Here is a 25,306-nt window from a genome sequence, read left to right as displayed (position 1 = left end):
CAGGTACCATGGAAACCAGCCTGGACGCATGGATTGACCTGACAATAGTGCGCTAAGAACAGATGCATTGCAGGTTGGAGGCCTAAGTCTGGAGCTGAGAGGACGCCAGTACTAATACGCCACCAGAGTTCCGTCACTCACTACCAGCCATGACCTGTTCATACCCCATGATTCCCCACACCACCCCACACCAGCAGTAACATTGTTGTGCCTCTATAAAACATGAGAAGGATGGGATCTTTCTCCAGCTCTCCACTGTACACGACAGAGATGGTCATCCTGGATATTGATAAACACAATGTGACGCCATTTATTGGCATTCCATGCTTCCCAGTCATGACACCACTCCAAACTTAACAATTTATGTTGTGATGTTAATGGTATGCTACTCATGGGTTCAGCTGTTGCTAGTCTCCGACTAAACGTGCGGGATGACGCAGAGCGTCGCAGATAGTTTATTACGTGTTTATGGCAGGTGCACATGTAAAGAAGGTACGATTTTCTTGATGTACGATACGGCGGTTGCCCCTTATGGTGATCAGGCACGGCCGACTGGAACCCAGATGACTAGCTGTAATGTATGAACTTTCTTCACCAGAATAGGTTTTGTTATTTTAAATTAGTTTGTGAGAGTAAAAATGTTATTGTAGGAAGGATACATTACTACATTGGCAACAGGGAAAGAAACATATAATCATAAAACTGCCAAGAAATATTGGCTTTCTTAATCTTTTCTTAAGCTATGAAATGACTTGTAGGAATTTACTTTCATTGTAATGCAAAGAATCAGCGCCAAGCGGTCGTGAAGGTGATGCGAAACCATGTTATTCTTAACCAGTAATGCAAAAAGTTTATTTTGTATGATAATAATAATCACAACTGGACTTCGTTATAAATACACGCTGCAAGTTCGACTTACAAATGTTGAAATGTGAAGACAATAACATGCTTATGCCATGCAATCATCGAGTCACCGTACTGACTACTTATAACTAATTTACAGTCCACAAGTTATACAAAACAAACTTCATTAATGTGAGAACACAGGGTTTTGTATTATGTTACCAAAACAAAGAGGAAATAATTCAAACAACATTATTATTTAACAAAAAATGCTAGTTACAGGAGTGATACAACCTTATATCACTGATGCTCAAAGAAAAAGAAAAAAGGAGTATCATTTCTATTATTTCAACAAAAAAGGATCGAAAAACTCTGTCACAGATAATTGAAATACAAAGGTACCACACACCGCTCGTCTGAGACTAGCAAGGGTTGGAGTAGAAAATTACCATCCCATGACCAAGAGCAGCACAGTGGGCATGATTTTTTCAGTCATAAATTACCATAGATAACATAACTAATGAGGAGGTATTGAATAGAATTGGGGAGAAGAGGAGCTTGTGGCACAACTTCACTAGAAGAAGGGATCGGTTGGTAGGACATGTTCTGAGACATCGAGGGATCACCAATTTAGTATTGGAGGGCAGCGTGGAGGGTAAAAATCGTAGAGGGAGACCAAGAGATGAATACACTAAGCAGATTGAGAAGGATGAAGGCTGCAGTAGGTACTGGGAGATGAAGAAGCTTGCACAGGATAGAGTAGCATGGAGAGCTGCATCAAACCAGTGGCTCAGGACTGAAGACCACAACAACAACAAATTACCATAATCAAAAATGATAGTTATCGCTTGAAATTAAAAGCATAGAACACCTGAGTGAATATGATCCGACCAGGCCACCTTCTTGCCCATAAATTACAGTAAATATCGTGACAGTTATTGCCTATTAATTATGGCCTACATAAACAAAACGTGTGTCCAAGTGGAAAATCTGTTTGCATAATTATTATTAAATTAAACTAGTGTGAAGTGGCTGGTTTCTTTGCTTTAGGAGAACGATGCTCCCATATGGCAAAAACCGTTCTTGTCCCCTCACTCCTTCGAACCGATAATGCTGGCTGTAGGAATTTTTGATAGATCCCATAAAAGCTGTAAAAGCAAAAATTTGGCAGTTAGAAAAATTCCTATGGGCATAATTTTATGGAAAGGAAGTATGTTTAGCGCTGAGTAGAACGCAAATGTTTTATTTTCTAGGAAAAACTTCAGTAGTTGGTAGTTGTCCGCCGCGCTGATGTGGCCGCCCGGTTAGAGGCGCCATGTCACGGATTACGCGGCCCCTCCCACCGGATGTTCGAGTCCTCCATTGGGCGTGTGTGTGTGTGTTGCTCTTAGAATACGTTAGTTTAAGTTGTGTGTAAGTCTACGGACCGATGAACTCAGCAGTTTGGTCACTTAGGAATTCACACACACTTTTTGGTAGTTGCCCAAATGGGATGGTAGGGAGCAGTGTAATGTTTCATTCTGTAATCGGTCTGCAATCATTGTATTTACACATGCACCAAGAAGGTGTCATTTGTTTGTCTGAAAAAGCTCATCATGTTCACTGATCTTTTGTTACGTCCTTGCTGACAGACAGAATGCATCAGATAGTTATGGGGCAGCTGAAATTTAACTGAAAATATACAATATTTTTAAAAGTATATAAATTAAACGATAATTTTTAACTGCGCTGTTGGGATATTTACTGTTATTTTCAAGTTTAGTATTTATTTGGCGTTTGTTCTAACGAATAATTTTAAATAGTTTTCTGTATTAAGATCTGCTATATTCTTTTTCTTGTGCCTTTGTCCCCTGTTGATGCAGGATTGCCATGGTTTTGAACTGGTTTGGAATGGTTAATTTAAGGCGGAGACGGATGTTCTTCTTGCTGCACCACAGCTGCCCCTGTTCTGCTCCTGGAATAGAGTACATGTACCGTAAATGTATTGACTTAGTGTTATTTATGCGAAAGTGAGCGATGGTTTTCTAAATGTTTGTGAATCGTGTAACTGAGTCAGGACTTGGGTACCAGCCCAGTATTTATCTAGTAGGATGTGGGAAACCGCCTAAAAACCATATCCAGGAGTGCTAGCCTGCACACTAACCTCATTATTAATCATCTGGCCGGATTATATCAGGAGCTGGCGCACGTCCCAGGCCTATAAATGTCGTTTTAACATGCACACCTATGTTGGTGGGTCAGTATCAAGAGGTGCTATATGACATAGAATTTAATGATACTTTTGGCTTGTAAAGACATAGTTTCATGAAGTAATGTTGCCTAATGGCTATTCAGTTTTCTTTTTATAAAAAATATTTTAGTAGACACCAACTTCAGTGTGTAATTTTTACTCTGTGTCTAACAATCTTCCTGCAAAAATGGCAAATAATTTAACACATTGTGGGGCGGCGGGTGGAATTATGTCAATTTTATGTTGTTTATATAAATGTTAGGTTCGTAGAATGTTAAACCAGTTCCTATTATTTAGAATGTTATTTATGCTGTCTTTTGCCGTTCTCAACACTGGCCCTCTTAACTACAACATTGGCAACCAGAAAGCGATTAGCAAAACGTGAAGACTGTAATTAGAATTCCTAGTGCCCACTTCACCTGAGAATACACTTATAGTTACAGCTTACAGCTCTGATGAATTTGGAGATTGTCTGGGATTTATAATCAAAAACGGTCGTGAAAAAACGTTCTGTATTCTGAAAGTCACAGATGAAAACAAAAGAATCCATACAATCTAACTAACAGAGCAGTTCAGAGTCTAATGCGCTCATGCAACTATAAATGTCCAAATTAAATGTTTAAATGAATGCTCGCCACAATTTGATGATTAGGTTCATCAAACGCCACGCTAAATAATGGTAGAATGTTTGTCCCACGGCGGCACGTGAAAATACGACAATACGCAAACTGAAGATCGATAATTAAAGTCATACCAGGATTAACACTTCACTCGGAAATGATTTCATCGTTACGCATATCCCGAGTAACTTAATACGGCATCCGAAGCTGTTTGTAGCAATGATACCGACGCGACGCGACTACCGACACAGATGGCGTGCTATTCAGCGTCTGGAGAGAACTGGGGCCTTTTCCTCTCTCGCGCAGCGTTCTTGTATATAAAGCCGCGGTGCGGACGACTAAGGGAACGCCTGATCAAATCGGCTCTCCCGACTAGCCGCTGGGCTAGTAATGCACCACACTAAGTTATTGAATAAATCATAGCTGCTTTTGCTGAAGGCAAATGAAGCTCTCAATTTAAATGTGCATTCAGCACACAGGTAAGCAATCATAATAAAAGTTTGACGTGGCTAAGTTAAATATTTTGGGCGTGAGAATTAATTTAATTACACAGCATGCAGTAGACGAGCTCTGAACTTGCCCTTTGGAGATACGCTATCGCTATAGTTTTACAGTTATTCAAATGAAACGTCTCACATCTTTATGATCATAGCGGATCTCCATTCTACTTAAATATAAACATCCTAGCCTTATTTATTAGCCTACTTAATCTATCTTGCTTCCTTAAGTTTTAAGACAAAAACCAGAAAATTATGAATTTCAACTAAAATCTTAATTTGTGAGATCCAAAGTACTGTTTCTATTAAATTATTATTGAAAAGGAATCTAAGTATAAATTTTTAAATCTCTAGCTCTTTTCTGTTGCGCCAATGATTTTTACAGAAAAAAATCCAAATTTCGAAAATGGTTAAAGTTATTGAACTGATATTCAACAGATAGTAATTTAGTATTACTCCTGACATGCTAGAAACATTTTAGGTTATTTACTTGATTTTTAAAGTATTACGCAACATTTATGATGTCAGAGCTAGTTACAGCGGACTGGCTGGCACACAATGGAAAGACTGATGCGCATTTATTACGGCGTGAGTAGGCTGCTTCCCTGCAACATGATATTCTCTGCATGGTCGTAACTGCATCACTAAGTGTACTACTCGTGTCAGTATAGACTTACTGTCTTGCATGGCAGCCTGAGTGGCCGAGCGGTTCTAGGCGCTACAGTCTGGAGCCGCGCGACCGCTACGGTCGCAGGTTCGAATCTTGCCTCAGGCATGGATGTGTGTGATGTCCTTTGGTTACTTAGGTTTAAATCGTTCTAAGTTCTAGGGGACTGATGACCACAGCAGTTAAGTCCCATAGTGCTCAGAGCCATTTCAGCCATTTTTGAACTGTCTTGCATCCACGTGTCCACACGTCAATATCTGCGATACTACACAGGGGAAAATATTAATGGCTCGCTCATGCCACGTGAACTTGACAGTGTTAACGAACCTAAAACACACTACTCGTAATAGTATAATTATTAGTACGCAAGTGATATAAACACAGTCCTGTCACCAACGAAAGTGTCTTTACTTACACCACTAACACCCTATATAACCTGTGTAATACTGCTCTCAGTTTCACTGGCAGTTATTGCTCTGTCGTGGCCTAGACATTTTTCAGATCTTTACGTCTCCCGTACTGCACGGTATTCTTTTTTATGGACGACTGTTTAACATCATTCGTTTGGCGAGTTTTTTTATGTGCATTGCAGCTGGCGAAACCTGTATCAAGACACTCTGTGGTTATCTTGTCTTCATTTAGTCGTATTGGCAAAAATTTTTCATTTTTTCTTAAGTTTGACTGAACTTTTGGATGATGGGATAGCAAATTAATGACCGAGGTTTTAAGATGCGAAGAGATTTTCTGTGGGCCAAATTGAAAGCTCTATATTTCACACTCAATAATGGAGTCCACCTAGGTCTGTATTGTCAAATTTCAGGTGATTCTAACTTATTGTCTTATAAGACTATCTCTGTGCTATAACAGGAATTACTGGACACTGTTGCAACGAGGGAAGTTCGTACAGACAAAATAAAAAACGTGAACAGAGCACGTTCAAACTTAAAATTGCGAACAGGGGCATCGTATTGTCATCTCAAATAATACAGTGTTTTGCACTATAGAAAAAAAAAATGGTTCAAATGGCTCTGAGCACTCTGGGACTTAACATATGAGGTCATCAGTTCCCTAGAACTAGTTAAACCTAACTAACCTAAGGACATCCCTCACATCCGTGCCCGAGGCAGGATTCGAACCTGCGACTGTAGCGGTCGCGCGGTTCCAGTCTTGCACTATAGATAACTAACATTTCCACTATGTGTTCTGTTACCTAACCATAATTTCTCCATATCTCCTCAGGTGTGACTCCATCTACTAACATGTTTGTAGTAATGAAAAATATTTCTTTGATACAACTGTCTTGCAATTTCTGCACATCCATCTGCAAGCACAAATATGTGGCACACATGGGTTTGTTTTACGTCTACATCTACAATAATACTCCGCAAGCACCGTACGGTGCGTAGCGGAAGGTATTCTGTACCCCTACTGTATAGTCATCTCCTTTCCTATTTCACTCGTAAATAGAGTGAGGCGAAAGAGACTGTCTATTTGCCTCCGTATGAGCCCTAATTTTCTTATCTTATATTCGTGCTCTTTTCGTGAACTGTACAGAATCGTTCTGCAGCTTGAAATTCCGGTTCTTTCAATTTTCTCAGCAGTCCTCTTCCCTCCAAGGATTTCCATTTGAGTTCCCAAAGCATCTCGGTAACGCTTGCACATTGTTCGAACCCACCGGTAACAAATCTAGCAACTCACCTCTGAATTGCTTCGATGTCTTCTTTCAAACCGACCTGGTGCGAACCCAAACACTCGAGCAGTAATGAAGAAAAGGTCGCACTAGCGTACTATATGCGATCTGCTTTACGGATGTATCACACTTTCCCAAAATTCTCCCAATGAGACAAAGTCGAACATTCGCCTTCCATATCACAATTCTCACAGACTCATTCCATTCCACATCGGTTTGCAACGTTACACCCAACTATTTAATCAGTGTGGCTGTGTCAAGCGGGACGCTACTAATGCTGTCGTCGAACATTACGGGTCTGTTGTTCCTACTCATCAGCATTAACTTACATTTTTCTAAGCTTAGACCTAACTGCCATTTATCACAGCAACTAGAAATTTTGTGCAAGTAATCTTGTATCCTCCTACAGTCATTCAGCTTCGACACCTTACTGTACACCAGGGCACCATCAGCAAACAGCCGCAGATTGCTATCTACCCAGTCCGCCAGATCATTTATGTATACAAAAAATAATAACAGTTCTGTGATACTTCCCTGGGGCACTACTGAGGACACTTTTGTCTCTCCTGAACACTCGCCGTGGAGGACAGCATACTGGATTCTGTAACTTAACAAGTCTTCGAGCCACTCACTTATCTGAGAACCTATTCCGTATGGACGTAGCTCCGTTAACAGTCTATAGCGGGGCAGCGTGTGAATTGCTTTCCGGAAATTTAGAAATTTTATCACGCGAGAAAAGGGCAAGCTGAGTTTCGCACGAACGATGCTTTCTAAAACAGTACCGATTCGTAGACTTAAGCATCTCGATCTCAAAAAAATTGTTATATGGGAATTGAAAATATATTCAAGGACTCTGCAGCAAAGCGATGTTAGGGATATTGGTCTGTAATTTTGCCGGTCCGTTCTTTTATCCCTCATAATTACAGGAGTTGCCTGCGCTTTTTTTTCCAGTCACTTGGAACTTTGCGCTGATCGAGAGATTCGCGATAAACGTAGACTAAGTAGGGGGCCACTGCTGTAGAGTCCTCTTGGTAAAACCGGATTGGGGTGGGGTGGCATTCAGACTTGGCGACGTATTTGTTTTTAACCCTTTCAGTTGTTTCTCTACGCTTGCGATGCTTATTACTAAGTCGTCCATGCGGGAGTCTGTTCGATGGTCAAAAGAGGATATTTATACGATTCTTCTGCGCGAACAATTTCTTAAACACGAAATTTAAAACTTCGTCTCTCGTTTTGCTACCTTCAACTGCCGCACCAAACTGGTCAACGAGCTACTTTATGAGAGTCTTAGACCTGGTTTCTGATTTTACATACGATCAGAATTTTCTCGGATTCTCGACCACATCTTTACTAACGTATGATGGTGGTAGTTGTATTTTCGCTCATAGATCTTTTCACAGACGCACGAATCTGTACCAGCCTTTGCCCGTTATTATTTGCGGTTTCGGTTTCGAACCTAGAGTGCAATAAACTTTGCTTCCTCAGGTTTTTAAGAATTTCGTTGTTAAATCATGGTAGGTCTTCCTCATCCTTAATGCATTTACTGAGCAAATAGTTCTCCAGAAAAGATTTGCAATCTGTTTAAACTTGCCCATAATTCCTTTGCGTCCATATCACTGGAAGTAAGTGATGAAAATTCACTATGTGAGTTGCTAACAACTGCTTATCTGCTCTTTCTAGCAGAAACACTCTACTAGCCTTCTTGACTGATTTATTAACTTTCGTAACCATAGTTGCTATAGTGACATCCACGTCACTATACTGACGCTGTCGATGAGGTCGAGCCTGTTTGCAGCTACAACGTCTAAGATACTTTCTTTGCGTGTGGGCTGCCGATCTAGGTTCTCAGGACAGTTTTGAGAAAACGTGTTGAAAGGTATTTCGCAAGAATGTCTGCCTGTACTCTCTGCAATGAATGCGTAGCCATCCCAATCTCTAATCGGTCTTCTCTGTCCATACTCGGTGTGTGTCATGAAAGTAGCACTGAAACAGTTTCATTATAAGCTGCTGACATGGCGTGTATTTGTTGGAGCGAACAGATCAACGCTACTGCGGACATTTAGTGTACCACGTTTTCTTCCTTAACTCGTGGGATACTGGTCTCGTTCACTGTTCCAATTCCAGACTGCACACACTATTAACGCCGTTGACGCACAAGTTCTTACGCAGACTGCTATGCAATGAGATGAGACGAGCCTCTGAAAACACACACACACACACACACACACACACACACACACACACACACACTGACGTCCAAAAACATTACGACATTGTCCACCACGACACGTGACGCGATAAGGAAAGTCTATAAACGAGCAGAGACGAATGAGAAATCATTCTTGCGACGATATTGGCCAGAAAAGGGCTGACATGAGCGACTTAGACGAACGGCAGATCGCTAACGGTCCAGCGCCTAGGAACGGAGAAGCTGTTCAGCTGTTTGGTGCTTTTATCGTAATCATCTATGGAGTAGGTGGCAACGGGTTGGACATTCACATGTCATCAGAGAATGTGTAGGTCAGAGGCTTACTGGTGTTGTCTTGGCTACCAAATTCGCCCACGGCTAGGACGCCATCTGGCGCTAGCTTCACACCCACAAACCTCCGGCCTGTAATTTACGGGAACAGAAGTGTTTTATCGTCTTTGATCTTTAGAGTGTATAAGAAACTTTGAAGAAAACAAGTCTCTCTCTAACACAGTAGATGTCGTGGGCGTTGGGGAGCTACACCTGTGAAAGTGGATCTGCGATGAGACAAATGTTACGCCTCGAATTGTTTTTTGTACGATGCTTGTAGCCTGTTCAGAATGGAGATTCGTCTGCATCCATCTTCTAATCAGTGTAATGGTGCAGTCCAATGCATAATCTTGGAGACACTGGTTTAGCTCACCCTAAATATCGAGCTTATGAGGCGAAACTGACATCCTCCGATGGCTGGTCGTTAGCTGTTAAGCAGTGACCTGACAAACTGAGTGTTACTGGATTCTTTTATACTGGTAACGGAGATCAAATCACGTGTTTCCGTTTCTGGTGGAGGGTAGGAGCGTTGAGAAAGAACGCAGAATCCATATGGTGAACATGCTGGTTCTTGCGAAGGATAAAGATTGTATAAGTAATATTTGTCAGAAGAAAGATGGAATAATCACTACAAAAGATGTAAATAGGATCAAACTACCATAAAATCTTCTGAAAGCTGACGCAGTTGTTATCCTGAATGCGACATCAGAGCAACATTTGACTGTGAGACCTTTAAATAATGCTCGCCGTTTAAAATTTGCTTCCAGAAAGAAGTGGAGTGTTCTTCCTTCCGTGTCTGCGTACTGCAGCTCGCATTAAATGTGCATCTCGTCTTTCCTAATGTGCTGTGTGTTGTAAACCTGTTACAGGTACAGCAACAGCATTTGTGACAAAACAGCAGTTATGCAAGAAGTTCTGTTACTTTATTATACACTTTTACACATTGTTAATCTACATTGTAGAAAATTAAGCGCTGTCATTAAAATGTATTCAGTACTGTTATCCTATATCTACCACATTTAGGTCAATTCTTGATATGATAACTGCGATTACACCATGATCTTAACACATCCTTCAGGGAAGATAAAGCTGTCCAGCATTAAAGAATCCTGATTTCAGTATCAAACAGTAGAACTGTCAGACAGGACCACTGCTCTTTGTTGTGGACAGTCTCCCATAGGCTTAAAAACCTCCATTTTATTTCCCACAGTACTATTGTCAAGACATTTAGGCCTTTACAACGTACTTCCATATCACCGTCTATTAATAAGTGCTTTTCAGTGCGAAAATAATACAGAATTCAGACTGGTTTCAACACAATTGCCCCACACTCCAGCCGAGATGGGCTCTCATGATTGGTAGACAGCAACTAGCATAAGGAGGGACTACGTGTATATAAGCCTACCAGTTCACTTACTCGTCAGTGTTATGTTGCTGTTCTGAAGTATGTTTTGTTTGACCAGTTGTGGATGACAAATGTCAATGTTGGAATTTCATCAGACGTTGAATCTGAAGTAGTAACTGAGGTAAATAATGTATTACATCATAGGTAGGTTCAGATCATTCAAATAGAGTGGGAATGCGTGTGAAACAGATTATCATACATCGGGAGCAGTCATCTAAGTGCCTTGATAGTTAATATACTTGGTTGTACAGCACTTAAACTACTTGCCTGGGAGGCGATGCATAGTATATTGTTAAAAAGACTGAGTCATAAACTTCCAGAAGTTTTACGATGTGATGTGCTTTGTTGTTGTCCAAATATATCAGGCAAGTGCAAATGTGAAAAATATATTCAACGACACTGAGAGAAGTATAATACAATATCACCTACGTGTGGGTTCTGAGTATTTCATAGCTACACATGGCAAAGATTACATATACGCTCAATTTAAAGTTTGTGAAAACGGTTAGTAAACAGTATTGTCACATGACAAACGGCTCTTATGAAAGAGGAAGGAAAATGGACATATATTAAAAGTTTGTACATATGAAAAAAGTAATAAATTATTATAAAACAATAGAAAATCCAGGAGTGAATAATGGCAATATGTCTGTGTATGAGTTGCATTTGCAAGATGTGTATGCTGTCTAATTCAGAAAAAGGTCTTTTTCTGAAAGCTTACTTGTTAAGCACTCTCCTTGTTGTGCCTGCCTGCGACTCTTCATCTGCACTATATGGTGAGTAGTAGTAAATTATAATTACTGTTTTAAAAGTTACGACGTCTGTGTAACTTTCTATTACACATACTACTATACTTTTCCCAAGAACAGATGTAATTAATTCATACCTTTTGTTTACAGATACAGTTTCTAGCCCTAATAAACCTTCCAGTCAGTGAGGATTAAGGAAAACCTATAAACTGTGCTCTGTCCGTTTATAGCTGTAATTACTTCCCTGTAAGCCACGTGGAAATCTATGTCACACGCCCGATTTTATTGTTATGCTGGAGTACTGACTATTCTTTGTAGGCAAATTGCATTTCAATGTCATGAGAATGGATGCTGGAAGCTTATATGCCATATAAGACTATAGTTTTAATGGGATATCCATTAATGGTGTGAGGCAGTACCACACAGCGATAATGACGTCACGTACTTCTACTTTAATAGAGGGAGAAGACTAAACATTCTAGAGACATTGTGCAATGATAAACGATACTACAGCATTAAGAGCCATATTAGGAGAAACTGGTATGCAGGCAGCAGTAATTATTTCAAAGAAATGTTATTAATCAATATAAAGTGAAATTAGCTTATGTTAAAGTGGACTATTTCATTATAGGTGACTATTAGCTTATGGATTCGGATACTGCGCAAGTTAGGTATCACTACCTAACATCAAACCTCGACTACTGTCTGTGGAAGGGGAAGACTACCAGTGTTATAGCATTGATGATGTAAACAACAATAAGCCCATTACATCTTACTCCACTAGAGAACATGGTTTTAAGCTGTGATTTATAACTATGGAATAAATTATTCGAGTTTGATCCTGTGAACAACTATCTAAATGTATTAAATGCTAGCAATACAGAAGTGTTATATTGAATGAGGAGAAACATATTTTGCATCACGTTACCATTAAATATAAATACTACCGAATCATGATTGACTCCTATAACAAAAGTTCTTCCGCAAATTTAAAGGAAAAGAACCAGTGTGTAGAACAGACTTAAGCCTCACCATATTAAAAGATTTAGAATATAGAAACTTTTGTATCACTGCAGAGATATCTTGATTATCCTGTAGCAGTCGGAAAGAAACAGACATATGGTATCATTGGGGTAGCGAGTGACAGTGCGTTTACAGTGGTAAGCAGAGTGTATGCGGCCTCTCTTTAATAGATTTCTTGCAACCTCTAAGTATTCTGGCAACAAAACACTTCTGCACTGTATGGCAATACACACACAGTGGACTACATTATAGTTCAGATATGGGAGATAACTATACGTTTTGGGTACTCTGTATTAGAGATAGACAATTATAGACACTATAACAGAATTAGAATGAAATGATGTATAATTATATATATCCATGGGATGTAGCTGTTTTTCTGTTAACGTGATACATCAAAAGTTCATATTGAGACACTATACCTAGATACACCAATTATTAATTTGATTTCATCATTGTCCTAACATTCCCATCGAAAGAACTGACCTTACTACAAACACTGTTCTATATCACTCATTATCAAGTGTGGTTTGCAATGTTGGTAATAGCATGGCAAATTCAATTAATCCACTCCGCTAAGCTGTATCATAGTGTACTGTAAGAAAAAAATCGGTTTCGTTAATATATGTTACATGGCTATTACAGTTCATTGCCTACTCATATACGTCACATTATATTGACATATAGATACATGTAGAAAAGAGGGAGTTTAAATTTCTAACAAAACAGGAGAAGCTTTTTTAATATGTAAATGCTCCATATAATGGGGTATGACATCATTTATGTGTACTTTAGTAGGCAGATGACAGAGCATTTTAAACACCACAATAATTTTAACAGGAAAGAGGAAGGCTTGAAGTTAGATAAGATATGGCGATCGACTTTGTACCAAAGATGTGACAATCGATTACCTTCGATCGAGAGTAATGACTCCAGCTAGAGATAGTTTTACTGTTGACAACACGTGACGAGTGGTGGCGCCCTCTACGCGCTCTATATAAACAGGACCTCCACGGCCTAGCAGCCAGTCGTAGACTCACCTCAGATGATGTTGCCCACAGCTGGCAACGAAACGTCAGGGAGAAGTATTTCTACTATTGGACCAGGGCCTCTTAGCCCGGAAGTTTTAATTACTGAAGACGCCGGTCGTGAAAGCCTACACGCTATGATTAGAGCATTCTAAGTTATACATCAAATTACGGAGTGCTTGGGTCGAATAAACTATGTAAGCACAGTCTGTGAAATAAGATTATACAATAAATATTGGTGGGAAATGACATTACATACAGGAATGCAAGTATGGATTAGGTAGTGTGTACTTCTCTAAGGAGTCATAAGAAAACATCGCCAGCGAGTCAATAATCACTGGGTGTGTGGGATCATGGTCATCAAAAATATAGCAACTCTGGATGTTCTAAGAACTGATTGGTCGACTGACGTGTAACACGTGAGTGGCTCTAAGTCCAGTCCACATGTCACCTAGAGGCTCTAACACTAGAATTCAGACTAAAGTAAAGATCAGGATTTGTTCCTAGATACCAAACACATGTCACCTAGAGGTTCTAAACTACAATTTGCTTCCATCTTCAGAAAGAAGTGGTTTCTTTCTAAATTCGCTACCACTATACACACATATACTGTGTGAGAAGATACATGCCACCCTACCTTAAATCTCTTGTTGGAGGTCTCTGGCCTTGGGAGCTACCATCGAGAGTGCATGAAGTTTTACAACAGATAGAGTTTCTTTTCTGTCATGCAGAAGTCATAGGAAAAGTCAATTTTGTAGTTGTGGAATGAGTATAGCGCTATTGAAAAATAACGATAGATTAGTATATGCTTGGATGATTGCCCAAATATGATGATGTTGGAATATATCGAAGATTGTAGTTTCCACAGAACATTTGTTAATGGCGAGAATATTGTAAGCAGTACTGCTATTTTTGATGTTGCTATGTACTGATGTTGTACTCCTTGCTTATAGCCTTAAATAAAGAAGTCATTGTTGCCATACTTCCTTCCTACTACTACACTGGGTGGTACATCTACACCTACATCTGCATAGATACTCCGCAAGCCACTGTGCGGTTCGTGGCGGAGGGTACAATGTGATCATATATGCGGTAATTGTTAAAGCAAAGAACCATGTGCCATCAGTGTTATTTTAGCTATGTGTTACGTGTGTGTACATACATGTCGACTTACAACTCCATAGCAATCTTTTAGCGTCAGACGCTCTTACTTGACTTAATAGCGACATCACACACTAATGCATTGAGGTGATAAAAGTCATGGGATAGCGACATGCAACTATATAGATGGCGGTAGTATCGTGTATGCAAGGTATAAGAGGACAGTTCGTTGGTGAAGCTATCATTTGTACCCGAGTGATTCATGTGAAAAGATTTCTGGCTTGATTATCGCCACATGATGGGAACAGACAGAATTTGAATGCAGACTGGTAGTTGAAGTTAGATGCATGGAACATTCCAGTTCGGAAATCGTTAGGCAATTCAATACTGTGAGATCCACAGTATCAAGAGAGTGCCGAAAATATCAAATTGCAGGCATTACCTCTTACTACGGACAATGCAGGGCATCCACTTAACGACCAAGAGCAGCGACGCTTTCATACAGATGCCAGTTCTAACAGACAGGCAACACTGCATGAAATAACCACAGGAACCTATGTGGGACGTACGACGAGAGTGGGACAGTGTGACGAAATTTGGGGTTTATCGGCTATGGCAGCAGACAACCGACGCGAGTGTCTTTTCTAACAGCACGACACCGCTTGCAGTGCCTCTCCTGTACTTGTGACTATAGCAGTTGGACCCTAGACGACTGGAAAACCGTGGGATGGTCAGATGAGTCCCGATTTCAGTTGGTAAGAGTTGATGGTTGGGTTCGAGTTTGGCAAAGACCCCACGAAGTCATGGACCCAAGTTGTCAACAAGGCGCTGTGCAAGTTCATGGTGCTCCATAATGGTGTGAGCTGTATTTACATGGATGATTGACTCGAAGTGGTTAGGGTATTTGGAGACCATTTGAAGCCATTCACGGACTTCACGTTCCCAAAAATTGATGGAAAGTTTGTCGAGGACAATATGCTGTGTCATCGAACCACAATTGTTCGCGGTTGGTTTGAAGAACATTCTGGATAGTTCAAGCAAATGATTTGGCCACCCACATCGCCCGACATTAATCTTATAATACATTATGGAAAGTAATCGAGAGGTCAGTTTGTGCACAAAATCCTGCGCCGGCAACACTTTCGCGGTTAGGGACAGCTATGGAGGGAGCATGGCTCAACATTTATGCAGGGGCTTTCCAACGACTTGTGGAGTCCATACTACGTCGAGTTAGTACAGTACACTGGGCAAAAGGAGATGCGTTACGATATTAGGAGGCATCCTATGACCTCTGTCACCTCAGTGTACAGTAGTGATGAGTTCCTTACAGTGACAGTGAAGAAATGTAGCTAGGGTGCTAATTTTAAACATTTAACTATTGAGGTATTAGTCGAATCTGTTTAAATATTGCACTGTGGTGGTATTAGACTCTCGTATTTATGTGAGTCTTTTTAAAAAGAGGGAGAAAATCGGCAAAATTGCAACGAATTTCCCAACAACTGTAAATTACGTCATACGGTACACTGGTGTACTTGCTGGGCATGCATTGTGGTGGTAGTTGTTGAACATTGAAACTCCCATATTTACGTGCATCTTCTTGAAAAATCGGAAAAAATGGGTTGTATTGTAACAAATAACCCCAAAACTGTGGGAAGCTTCACACGTTGACATGCTTGTAGACAATACCATTGGGTGCAATACTCTGCTGGAAATCACGAGTATTATCTGAATTTGCTGCTGTTGATTGGCTTAGGGACGGAGCACGAATGCTAGGTTAGTCTCATGATGTTGGGCACTTGAAGAGTGGTGGTGGTGGTGATGGTGGTGGTGAGGGTGATGGTGATGGTGGTGGGAGGGTCAGTCATCAGTGTCAATTGGTGAAGCACCAGGAGACTAGCAAGTCACTTTCTTAGCTTCTTCTGTTTGTTCAATTCTGAAGTCATTAATTGCTGGATGGATAGGGTGTGTGGATACTGTGAGCAGATGCAGGAGGAGCTGGCCAGAGTTCGAAAACAGCTGAAGATGCTTATGGCCATGATCAACCATTTGCAGTGTGTGGCGGCAGCAGAGAAACAGGCGTGTCGTATTGGACCCTCGGATGTCTCTTGATTCACCCATGGGCTCTACTACCGAGGCACGCTTCACCATACCTGATGCAGGGCATCAGCACTCACAGCTAAGAGACTGGCGAATTGTTACGAATTCGCCTTCACCGAAACGGTGAGTCAGTTTCTTGCTGTCTGGCCTCACCCATTTACTCTTTGAGTGGACTGATGACACCTTTAAAAGGGTCCAAGCAGGCATATGGGAGGAGGGGTTTGCTAGTTATTTTGAACTCCAATGTTATGTGCATTATGGAGCCCCTTATGAAAGTAGGTTCCAGGGGTCATTGTCAGTGTGTCTGGTGGAGGGGAGGGGTGCTCTCCCTAGATGTGGAGAAGTCTTGCCTGTGGCTGTCGAGGTTGCAGCGACCAGTAGTCTGCTACTTCTTCCTCATGTCGGCACTGAAGACGCCTGTCGCTTGGGTTTGAGGCCATTCTCAGTTCCTACAGGCGGCTGGTGAAGTGGTGAAAACTACTGTAATCGCTCGCAGTGTGCAAGTAGAACTCGCAGTTTGCGGCATATTACCCAGAGTCAATAGAGGTTCTTTAATCTGGAGACGAGTGGAGGGTCTGAACCATAAGCTTTGTCGATTCTGTGATTTTCATGGCTACAGATTTCAGAACTAGCGTTATATAGTGGAGAATTGTAGTACTCCCCTTGATAGTTCAGGGGTACACTACACGAAGGTAGCAGCTGCTCGGATGGTAGAGACTTGTGGAGTTCACATGTACCCCTTAGCGGTATTTTGAGGCCGTCTGACGAACACTCATCAGTCGATACCCCTAGAGAGTAAAATGAGATCTCGTAAAAAGTAAAGACACTTCCACTGTCAAAATTTTAGCAGTAAATTGTCGAAGTATTTATAAGAAATTTAATTAACTTACTGCCCTCGAGGAAACTTGCAGCGCTAGAATTATTATCGGAACCGAAATCTGGATGAAACCCTAAATGCAAAGCTCCGAAATATTTAGTGAGATGAGTTACGTATATCAAAAAGAAGATTAGACGCCACAGGAGAGTGAGCATTCTTTGCTGTTCACATAAACATTGTGTCTATTGAGTTCCAAATTAGGTCGGTCTGTGAAGTTGTCTCTGTGCAGGTAGCAGGCCTAGTTGAATTCAAATTAATTATCGGATATTTTTACCGGCCACCCGATTCCGCCGTAACAGTTGCAGAATCACTCGAAGAAAGTCTACGCTTGGCAGCGTGGAAATATCCAGATCATGTAATATTAGATGGAGGTGACTTTAACCGATGGAATATAGACTGAGTCGTTTGTGCGTTCATTGCAGGTGGTATGGACAGACAGTTTTGGAAGTATTCGAACACGTTTTCTGAAACCTGCCTTGAACAACTAATTAGACAACCGACATGCAATGGAAATGTTTTAGACCTTGTGGCTACACACAGCCCTTACTTTTTCGTCAGCGTCAGTATAAGGACAGGAACTACCGATCATATCATTCTAGCGACGATGGTAAGTCCATGAAGAATGCCAGGAGAGTATTTCTGCTAGAAAAAGCAGATATGTAGTTGTTAGCATCCCACTTAGATAATGAATGTAGGCAATATCTTGGATGGAGATGAACTGGAGAGGAATTATGGGCTAAGTTTAAACTGATTATAAATCAGGCTCTGGAATCGTATGTGCCCAGTAAGTGCGTTAAGGGTGGAAGCACCTGCCGTTGTTTACTAATAAAATTCAGAAAATGTTCAGAAAGCTGAGATTGTTCAAAAAAGGACGCGCAAATGTCGGCGGGGAAAAGTTAGTAGAAATTCGTGCGTTTGTAAGAAGACCGATGTGCGAAGCTTACAACATTCAGCGACATACTATACTTTAGCGAACAATATTGTGAGAATATGAGAAAATTCTGGTCATACGTAAAATCACTAAGCGGTTAGGATAATTGTATCCAGTCAGTCGTCACCCAGTCTTGGGTGACAATAAAATACAGCCAATGGAAAACTGAAGCTCTAAACTTCACGTTTAGGAAATCATTCATGCAGCAGGATCGTACAATATACCGTCGGTTGACCATCGCAGAGACACCCACATGGAGGACATAGAAATATGCGTCTCTATCGTGGAGAAACAGCTGAAAGAATTGAAAATAAATAAGTTCCCAGGTCCATATAAAATCCCAATTCGATTTTACAGAGAGTACTCTAGGTCACTGACTCCTTGATTAATGTGCTTTTATCACGGATCCCTCGCTCAGCGCAAAGTCCCAACGACTGGAAAAAAGCGCGGGTGACTCCAGTATATAAGAAAGGTTAACGAAAGGACCCATATAATTACAGAGCATTACCCGTAACATCAGTTTGCTGCAGGATTCTTGAATACATTCTAAGTTCGAATATAATAGATTTCCTTGAAACAGAAAAACTTCTGTCCACAAATCAAAACGGATTTAGGAAGCATCTGTGGTGCGAAACAAAGCTTGCTCTAACAGTCCACGGGTGTAGTGCCGGTCCATAGTGTCCAACGGGCACGGGCTATGGAGCGGCAGTACACCCGTGGACTGTTCGAGCAAGAAATACGCCGGGAGCAACTGAAGAATCACAAAGCTTGCCCTATTCTCAAATGATATTCTGCGAACCATGCACGAAGGGAATCAACAATATTCCATATTCCTAGGTTTCCGGAGAGCGTTTGACCCGGTGCTACACTGTAGACTGTTGACGAAGGTCCGATTACGGATTAGGTTCCCAGATACACGAGTAACCCGAGGACTTTTTAAGTCATAGAACGCAGTACGTTGTCCTCGACGACGAGTGTGCTTCAGAAAAGAGAATATCGTCAGGGGTGCTTTTGGAAAGTGTGATAGGACCGCTCTTACTCTCTACGAGTATATACCAGGTGATCAAAAAGTCAGTATAAATTTGAAAATTGAATAAATCACGGAATAATGTAGATAGAGAGGTACAAATTGACACACATGCTTGGAATGACATGGGGTTCGTTAGAACAAAAAAAAAAAAAAAAGTTCAAAAAATGTCCGACAGATGGCGCTTCATCTGATCAGAATAGCTATAATGAGCAAAACAAAGTAAGACAAAGCAAAGATGATGTTCCTTACAGGAAATGCTCAATATGTCCACCGTCATTCCTCACCTATAACTGTAGTCGAGGAATAATGTTGTGAACAGCAATGTAAAGCATGTCCGGAGTTATGGTGAAGCATTGGCGTCGAATGTTGTCTTTCAGAATCCCTAGAGATGACGGTCGATCACGATACACTTGCGACTTCAGGTAACCCCAGAGTCAATAATCGCACGGACTGAGGTCTGCGGACCTGGGAGGCCAAGCATGACGAAAGTGGCGGCTGAGCACACGATCATCACCAAACGACGCGGTCAAGGTATCTTTCACGCGTCTAACAATATGGGGTGGAGCGTCATCCTGCATAAACATCGTACGTTCCAGCAGAGGTTTATCAGCCAGGCTGGGAATGATGCGATTCTGTAACATATCGGCGTACCTCTCACCCGTCACGGTAACAGTTACAAAACCAGAATCACGCATTTCCTCGAAGAAAAAAAGGCCCGATAATGGTAGATGTGGTAAATCCAACTCATACCGTGACCTTCTCGTCGTGCAATGGAGTTTCCACGACAGTTCTAGGATTTTCGGTAGCCCAAATTCTGCAGATGGCGGAGCGTGAAAAGAGCTTCGTCGGCCCACAACAGGTTACTCAACCAATCGTCATCTTTCGCTATCCTTTGAAACGCCCACACCGCAAATGCCCTCCGCTTCACTGAATCGCCAGGTAAGAGTTCATGATGCCGATGGATTTTGTACGGATAGCATCGGAGGGTACGCCTAAGTGCCAACCAAACAGTAGTGTATGGAATGCTGGTGCGATGTGCGACTGCACGAGCGCTGACTTTCCGTGCATAGACGAACCCGCTACAGTCTCCATTTCGTCCTGAACTGTCTCAGCAGCATTACACCTTGTGCTCGGTCGGCCACTACGGGGTCTATCGTCTAAACAACCCATGGCTTCGAACTTCGAAATCATTCTCGCCGCATCTGCATTTGTCAACGGACCTTTACACGTTAGAATCCCCTTCCTATGGCGATAGCATCGTAACGCTGAACTAGCTCATTCCCCATTCTGATAATACAGCGCCTTTTCAGTTAGCGTCAACATGCTGCGACTGCTGGCGCATCTGATTGTCTCTCTCATTACAGCTCCTTTTATATACGATTGCCACGCGCAGTCATTGACGTTTTGCTGTCCAGCGCCATCTGTCGGACATTTTGTGAACTTTGTTTTTTTTTTTGGTTCTAATAGAACCCCATGTCATTCCAAGCATGTGTGTCAATTTGTACCTCCCTATCTACATTATTCCGTGGTTTATTAAGTTTTCAAATGTATACTGACTTTTTGATCACCTCGTACATAAGTGATATGCAGACAGGGTGAGCAGCAGCAATTTACGGTTGTATGTTGCTGAAGCTGGTATGTGCGGGAGAGTGTCATCGTTTAGTGAGTCTAAGAGGATGCGCGATGACATACACTCCTGGAAATTGAAATAAGAACACCGTGAATTCATTGTCCCAGGAAGGGGAAACTTTATTGACACATTCCTGGGGTCAGATACATCACATGATCACACTGACAGAACCACAGGCACATAGACACAGGCAACAGAGCATGCACAATGTCGGCACTAGTACAGTGTATATCCACCTTTCGCAGCAATGCAGGCTGCTATTCTCCCATGGAGACGATCGTAGAGGTGCTGGATGTAGTCCTGTGGAACGGCTTGCCATGCCATTTCCACCTGGCGCTTCAGTTGGACCAGCGTTCGTGCTGGACGTGCAGACCGCGTGAGACGACGCTTCATCCAGTCCCAAACATGCTCAATGGGGGACAGATCCGGAGATCTTGCTGGCCAGGTTAGTTGACTTACACCTTCTAGAGCACGTTGGGTGGCACGAGATACATGCGGACGTGCATTGTCCTGTTGGAACAGCAAGTTCCCTTGCCGGTCTAGGAATGGTAGAACGATGGGTCAAATGACGGTTTGGATGTACCGTGCACTATTCAGTGTCCCCTCGACGATCACCAATGGTGTACGGCCAGTGTAGGAGATCGCTCCCCACACCATGATGCCGGGTGTTGGCCCTGTGTGCCTCGGTCGTATGCAGTCCTGATTGTGGCGCTCACCTGCACGGCGCCAAACGCGCATACGACCATCATTGGCACCAAGGCAGAAGCGACTCTCATCGCTGAAGACGACACGTCTCCATTCGTCCCTCCATTCACGCCTGTCGCGACACCACTGGAGGCGGGCTGCACGATGTTGGGGCGTGAGCGGAAGACGGCCTAACGGTGTGCGGGACCGTAGCCCAGCTTCATGGAGACGGTTGCGAATGGTCCTCGCCGATACCCCAGGAGCAACAGTGTCCCTAATTTGCTGGGAAGTGGCGGTGCGGTCCCCTACGGCACTGCGTAGGATCCTACGGTCTTGGCGTGCATCCGTGCGTCGCTGCGGTCCGGTCCCAGGTCGACGGGCACGTGCACCTTCCGCCGACCACTGGCGACAACATCGATGTACTGTGGAGACCTCACGCCCCACGTGTTGAGCAATTCGGCGGTACGTCCACCCGGCCTCCCGCATGCCCACTATACGCCCTCGCTCAAAGTCCGATGCTACCAGTGTTAAAGACTGCGATGGAGCTCCGTATGCCACGGCAAACTGGCTGACACTGACGGCGGCGGTGCACAAATGCTGCGCAGCTAGCGCCATTCGACGGCCAACACCGCGGTTCCTGGTGTGTCCGCTGTGCCGTGCGTGTGATCATTGCTTGTACAGCCCTCTCGCAGTGTCCGGAGCAAGTATGGTGGGTCTGAAACACCGGTGTCAATGTGTTCTTTTTTCCATTTCCAGGAGTGTAGATAGAATTTCTAGGTGGTGAGATGAACGGTAGCACGCTCTAAATGTAGAAAAATGTAAGTGCACGAGTATGAGCAGGAAAAGCTGTTGTGTAACATTCGAATACAGCATTAGTAATATGTTGCTTGACACAGGCATAAGCGATATGAAGCGGAACGAAATTGTAATGGTTGTAATAGGGAAGGCACTTGGTCTACTTAGTTTTGATATGAGGATTTTGGGAAAGTGTGGTTCATATGTAAAGGAGACCGTGTGTAGGACAATAGTTCGACACATTCTTTGCTACTGGTCGGGTGTTTGGGATCGCCACCCGTTCCGACTAAAGAAAGACACCGAAGCAGTTTAGAGGCATATGCTAGAACCGTTACCGATAAGTTCGACCAGTACACGAGAATTACGGAAATGGTTTGTGAAGCCGAATTGGAATCCCTGGAGGGAAGGTGACGCTCTTTAAGCGAAGCACTATTGAAGAAGTTTAGAGAATGGACATTTGAGTGCGACTGCGGAACGATTCTCCTGCCACCAACACACACTGCGCGTAAGGACAACGATGATAAGATGAGAGAAATTAGGGCTCCCTAACTCTATTTGCGTCTGGAACGGCAAAGGAAATAACTAACAGCCGTGGTTGGTAACCTCCACCACGCACTGTGCGGTGGGTTACAGAGTACGTGTGCAGATGCAAATGTAGAATATTGTATTTCGGCCGTAGAGGATTGTGTCTCCTACTAATCCACCTAACTTACCTTTCTCTGCGTTTAGAAAAGGCTGCCATCCGTCGCACGAAACAGAAATTGTGTGTAAATCATCCTGTTCCTTCATACAATCACTCAAAGACGACACTGTAATGTACACCGTTATCAGCAGACAGTCGCAGAATGCTGCTCATTCTGCCCGTCAAGTTGTTTATGCAGGGTGTTTCCGCAAGAGCGCGCAAAAATGTAACAGGACATTGAGAATGCTCCACTGAGAAATTCGATGTAGGAAACCTGGCGTCTGAAAGTCAGCTTAAGGAGATATGGAAGTAAACTTGTCTACCGCTCTGTCTTAGCATTACTGTTTTCCATCTTATTTACAACTGACATGCGCTCAAGTTTACATGTACTGTGGTGTTTATTTATAAGTACATTCTTTCTTTCCTGCAAGAAAACAAGGAGGACGAGCCTGACTACTAGGAAGTCATGATGCAGCTTTTTTTTTTTTTTTTTTTTTTTTTTACTTTACTTATCCATAAGGTGGTTCTGTCGTATCGTGTTTACATTGTCCCATGACAGACCCATTCATTTACTCAGTGCTATTCAGAGACGTACAGTACAGTACGATGGAGCAGTACCAGTGCAGTATTTCCTGGTCGCTGTATTGGAACGGGAGGTCTTATTCCATGGCCTGCGAGGTCACCTGTCCTGAATCCCTTGATTATTTCCTATGGGGACATCTAAAGTCATTTGTATATGAGACTCCAGTGGATACGGTGATGGAATTAGTTTCCAGAGTTGTAGCTGCCTGTGATGAGATTCGAAATACACTAGGGATATAAGACGGTGTGCCGCAAAATCTTATTCGCTGATATCATACTTGCATGACCGTCGATTTCAGCACATTTTGTAAGTACAGTGCAAATGGTACGTTCATTGTGTCAGTGATGGTATTTGCAGTTAACTAATGTAAATAAGAAAGTACACAGTAATTTGATTTTATTCCTGTTATATTCTTAAGTTGGCTTCTCCGTCTGCAGGTTCCCCACCCCAAATTGTTCAGTAGAGCACCCTCTATGTCCTGCTTAATTTTTGTACGCTCTTACGCAAACACTCTCTATACACAGAGAGCAAGAGCATTCCCAGCACACTACCCTAGGACGCTCCTGATGATACGTTCGTCTCTGGTGAAAACTCGCCAACCACGACAATATACCGGGACGTACACTGAAGAGCCGAAGAAACGGGTACCCCTACCTAATATTGCGTAGGGCCCCGGCGAGGACGCAGAAGTACCTCAACACGACGTGGCATGGACTCGAATAATGTCTGAAGTAGTACTGGAAGCAACTGACACCATGACTCCTGCAGGGTTGTCCAAACATTCGTGAGAGTACGAGGGGGTGGAGATCTCTTCTGAACAGCACCTTGCAAGGCATCCCAGATTTGCTCAATAATGTTCATGTCTGGGGAGTTTGGTGATCAGCGGAAGTGTTTAAACTCAGAAGAGTGTTCCTGGAGCCACTCTGTAGCAATTCTGGACATGTGAGGTGTTGCATTGTCTTGTTTGAATATATCAAGTCCGTCCGAATGCACAATGAGCACCAATGGATACAGGTGATCAGACAGAATGCTTACGTACGTGTCACCTGTCAGAGTCGTATTTAGACGTATCAGGGGTCCCATATCACTCCAGCTGCACAAGCCCCAAACCATTAGAGAGCCTCCACTAACTTCAACAGTCTTCTGCTGACATGCAGTGTTCATGGATTCATGAGGTTGTCTCCATCCGTTCGATACAATTTAAAACGAGACTCGTCCGACAAGGCAACATGTTTCCAGTCATCAACAGTCCAATGTCGGTGTTGTCAGACCCAGGCGAGGCGTAATACTTTGTGTAATACACTCATCAAGGGCATACGAGTGGGCCTTCGCCTCCAAAAGCCCATATCGATGATGTTTCGTTGAATGGTTGGGAAGCTGACACTTGTTGATGGTCCAGCACTGAACTTTGCGGAAGGGTTGCACTTCTGTCACGTTGATCGATTCTCTTCAGTCGTCATTGGTCCCGCTCTTGCAGAATCCTTTTCCGGCCGCAGCGATGTCGGAGATTTGATGTTTTACCTGATTCCTGATATTCACAGGACACTCGCGGAATGGTCGTACGAGAAAATCCCCATTTCATCGCTATCTCGGAGATACTGTGTCCCATCGCTCGTGCGCCGACTA

Source organism: Schistocerca americana, chromosome 5 (assembly GCF_021461395.2).
Source record: "Schistocerca americana isolate TAMUIC-IGC-003095 chromosome 5, iqSchAmer2.1, whole genome shotgun sequence".
NCBI lineage: Eukaryota > Metazoa > Arthropoda > Insecta > Orthoptera > Acrididae > Schistocerca > Schistocerca americana.
The sequence above is the reverse complement of the archived record's forward strand: the minus strand, read 5'-3'. Positions refer to the sequence as shown.